The 4818-nt window shown below is 42.7% G+C and overlaps 1 protein-coding gene across 2 annotated transcripts in view; it reads right to left on the bottom strand.

Moving 5' to 3' along the window:
* Positions 1 to 4818, bottom strand: part of EVC2 (EvC ciliary complex subunit 2) — a 192506-nt gene that overhangs the window by 61975 nt on the left and 125713 nt on the right. The window lies entirely within an intron of this gene.

Raw genomic sequence — 4818 nt, 5'->3', positions numbered from 1 at the left:
GCTGATGACCACTGGAATAGCTCTCAGACAAAAGACAGGGTAGATTTGCACCTCATAAAATAACTCAGTAAGAGATATATAGTTTACGTTTTGCCAGCCCAAGATCACTCAATTCATTAGATGCGGTGAAAGGATATGCACAGAGCAGTGTATGAAATGGAGAGACTGATTTGAATACAACAGGTGGGAGGGAGGTGGTTATTGCTCGTTTGCCTCGCCCAGCACTGTCCTCCTCCTGCCCTCTACTCTCTGTCACTGTCTTCTTGCCTTTTATATTTAAAGTACTGTTTCCATTTGATACACTGATCTGTGAATGTCCTTTCACAGTATCTGCTGAAGCGAGCTTGCCTCATGAAAGCTTATACTAAATCTCTAAACTAGTTCATTAGTCTGGTGCAAATATACTCCACCTTCTGCCTTACTTCAGGCTAACAAAGCTAATTACCTTTCATAATTTTTAATTTTTTTCACTCAGTTATATTTCCTTCACTGTATAGCCACGGTCTATTTGGCTACTTATGCGCCCATGATCAGTGTAATAGCTCAAAACGCAGAGAGCAAAATATGTACCTTATATTACTTCTATTATTCTTTTAAAAATGTAACCATTAGCCAATGTTTAAAAACTATATAAAAATCAGACTATGGAAGTTAAAATGCAAAAAGGTAGAGAAGAGCATTTAAGAAATCCCTTAAAATGGGAACATATTCATGTTTCTTGGACCAGAGGCCCCTGTTATTTTAAAAGATGCAGCATTGAGCAGTCTAAGCTGGCTACATGGGCCTGAAAGGAGTAGAGGAGCAGGCTGGCCCTTAAGTAAAAGGGAAACTCCTGTGTGTGGCTGGGGAACCACATGACAGGAAGGGGGCAGGGGTTTGGGACATATAAGCCGGTGGCCTGAGTAAGAGCAGGCAGTCTGGTCCTACATGCTGCAGGAAGATGATCCTCTGGGAGAGTTGGCTGCAGGAAACAGGCCCATGGACACTCAAGCTACCCATGAGGCTGCTGAAGGGGAAAAATAGCTTGAGCTGAAGTATTGACCCAGAGTGGAGAAGAATTTTGTGGAAGCAGTTTGCTTATATTTCTGTTATGCTGAGGTTTCAGACCAGAGGACCGGATGTGGCTAATAGGGGTAAAAAGGAAACCACAGGAAGGCACCCAGTGTAAAGCTGCCCAGCTAGGGCTAGGAACCTCAGGAGCAGAGCAGCACTTAAGTAGCTGCACCAAGTTCAGGGAGCCTAGGGGCAGTGCAGAGTGCAAGCAGCCATGACAGGGTCAGGGACCCTAAGGGCTACCACACGAGACCAAGACCAAGGCCTCGGAGGCCAAGAGGGTGAGACAGGGCTGGAGCCTAGGAGCTGAGGTCTGGGACAGTGGACCTTGCGCTGGAGGAAAGGGGATGAAGCCAGGAAGGCAGAACCCCAACAAAGGTTCAAGGCTTGAGGAGCCAGGGCCAGGGTGACCTCCAACCCCCAAACACTGACCAACATATACAGCGCTTGGGTGTGTCTATGGGGGTGGCTAGAGCTCATGATTATTACCCCTAAGGCACAACTGAGGTTGTCTTAAAGGGGAAACCCACCCTGTAGAGTTTGAGGCAGAGGAGCTCCAAGGACTGTACTCAGAAGAAAGGCACCCAGGAAGAGGCTACCCTGGCCTGTGGAGGCAGCCTCCCAGGCTAAGACCTTAAGATCAAGGCATGGCAGGAAAGAGATAGGAGGCAGGGGAGCATAGGTAGGCAGGTCTGACCACTAGGGGGTATCAGATGCTGTATGGATGGCCTGAGCCTGTCACAGGACAAATAAATTAAAAATGTGACGAAGGAATTTTCCTGTTGAGATTCTAATATAGTTGTAAAGCCATTTTTCATGAATAAAAAAATTTCAACCGGTTCTTTTTTTCTTCTTCCTTTCCTACTTCGAGGGTAATATCCCACAGTGCTGGAAGGGGACTGAAGAAGCATTAGTAGCTGCTCCACAGTTTTCTTTCTAATAAGCAGAACAATGGAAGTTGCTAGAATCCTTAGTAATAGTTTTAAAAAATGATGGTAAGTAAAAACAGAACTGTATTTATCAAATTACTATACGTGGAAAATCACCAGTCACTTTTGGATCATTTTTACTTACAGCTGATCCAAAAGGGACTTCTGGGCTCAAGCTCTGGTCCCTGAAGTAGCAAAGTGCTAGACAACCATTAGACAAGACTGGCTACCCGCTGTACTCTTTTTCAAGTCTCTGGGTCAAGAATAGTTCAGAAAAAAAGAAAATATATTTATTTTTCAGCAGTCACCTTCCTGCCTCCCCAGAAAGAAATAACCGATTAACTTTAAAACTAACAATAAATATATAACAAGTAAGGAATAATTAAAGCAATACATATGCATGTGCGCACAACATACACACTTAGGCTTTCTAATATAAAACTATATGACATTGTTTCCTCATTTTTTAGAAAAGATTATTTTTATTTCAGCTTAATGATAGTCCCACATGTTGTTCTTATTTCCATAAACTTTGCTTATGCTGCTTTACGAAGTTTGCTCCTGTACTAGTTGGATCAACTGACTGTAGTCAACTCCTAAATTAAGATATTTGCATTTACAATATTTTACCCATTCAACATTCTTATTTTAAGGCATCCCTGCTGCAAAAATTTACAATATATGTGCCATTCCACAAAATTATGTTAGATTCATACATACATACATAATAGTATGGAGAAAAAAAATCAATGGTTTAAAAAGCATTTCAAATTACTGTTATGCCATACCTTATTAAAAAGAATTGTAAGGTAATTTATATGTTGGTGGTAGCACAGTCTCTTGAATCAGCAACAAAGCTATCATTCAGAGTCATTGTTTGCACAGAACTGGATATGACAGATATCTGAAAGCTGGCATCTGGCTATCAAAATATCAAAACTGACACACAATGGATTGGATGTAAAGTTAGAGACAGTTATTAAAACCCCCTAGATAAAAAAGCTGTGCAATTGTTACCTAGAAAAGTTACTGGAAATGCAAGCAGCTTAACGTTGCTGTGAATAAAGACAGAATCTGACAAATACAGCGGAAACTACTGCAGATTGGAACAAAATTATCACAGAATTACAGAAGGTAGAAGTGGAAAAGACTTGTTAGGTCATACAATCTATATTCCTGTTAGTGCCAGATGGTTCTCAATAGGACATTCAAAGATAATAAGACAAAACACTGAAAAGGCTTATGGAAAATTATTTACAATTTTGAATAAAAAACCAAAATGAGAATCAAAGAAAGAAATGAATGGATTTTCAAACAAAACAAACATTACAAGTAATGAGTTGGTTCTTTCTGCACATGTTTTTTACCCCCTTGTCTACCAGGCAATAGGCAAGTTTATGGGGAGAAAGTTGAATCATACCTGGCTAGTACATATCTATAGTTAAGGGGAAAAATATCTCCTCTATTATTTGAGTTCAAGATCATCATTAAAGGTATGCTTCTTTTAATGGAGCATGTCTGTAAACCAGAGGACAATCTGACCAGCCACAGCAGTCCAGAAAAGGATGGAATTTAGTTCTTGAGTTTATTTAATCAGAAGTCAGACTGGAAGGGACCACTTGGGTAACTGAGCCCAATCCCTGCAATTGCAGGCAACCATGTAGTATACATGAAGTGCAAAAAGTTCATGAGAGCATCTACTCTGGCATACCAGCATGCCTCATACACAACACATCTTATCAACCGGTCTCTTTCTTCAAAGCGTTTCTTTTTAACAAGGAGAAGATGCAAGAGGATGCAGAACACTTGTTCATAGCAAGGATGGGGAAGGACACAGCCTGTTCCCTAGAAAGATACCCTTTCCCAGGGTACTAAGAGAGAAGTTAGCTGTGTTAGTCTAACAGGCAGAAGGCAGGGCTGTGTGGCATCTGAGAGATTACCTGGTTTAGAGAGGCATGATCTTTCATAGGCTACTACCCCAGATGTGAGGAACTAAGGCCCCTTCTACACATGCAGGAAAAGGCATGATGGGATTGAATGCACAATCTTTGTTTCATTACATCCCATTATGCCTTATTGCCAATGCAGGAGCCTGATCCTGGGCTCCTTCTGCACTGGCAAAAAGCAAGCTCCCACAGCTAACAGCCCCCTCATTAGAGGGTTTCCCAGCTGTGGGGGCACCCCTCACACTACTAGAGCTAGGGGATCATGGCTCCTGTGATCTCCCAGGCTCAGGGGTGCATGAAACCCTGGGGTCTGGGAGATCTCAGGAGCTGCAATCCCCTAGGTCTGGGGGTTTCATACCTCCCTCCACCCAGGGCAGACATAGCCCCTGACTGCTAAAACCTAGCTGAGTCCTGACCCCCAGCATCCACAGCTGTGGGACTCTGGGTCCCCATGTTGCCAGGACCCAAAGTTGCCAGTTGCTGGGGCTGAGAGTTCCCCCAGTTGTGGGACTTCCAGTCCTGCTGGGCATGATGCATCCCTGTGGCTGGAGCTCCATCAGCTATTTGGGCTCCCAGCCTTTGGGAAGACTCTACTACATGTGCAAATTAAAGCTCCATAGTTATCAGCTATAAAACTAGAACACATTTTCAAGGTTTAACTTTGTAGCTGGTTGGAGCCTTTTACAGTGTGATAGCTACTTTGCACATGAAGCTAGTCTTAAGGTCACTGTGTAATTAACTAGTTAGTAGTGAGATACCTGTAATGTGTAGAGAAGGCCTAAGGAGAGGCTCATACTCTAGTCTGTCTGTCTTTTTCCTGTCTCTGTTTCCACAACAAAAGCAAAAAGCCTAATATCTAGCTTCCTACAGGTCACATGCCTGTTCCCATT

This window comes from Gavialis gangeticus, unplaced genomic scaffold (assembly GCF_001723915.1).
Source record: "Gavialis gangeticus isolate Ggan-Ray unplaced genomic scaffold, GavGan_comp1, whole genome shotgun sequence".
Taxonomy (NCBI): domain Eukaryota; kingdom Metazoa; phylum Chordata; order Crocodylia; family Gavialidae; genus Gavialis; species Gavialis gangeticus.
Note: the sequence above shows the minus strand (reverse complement) of the source record. Positions and strands in the feature narration are given on the sequence as shown.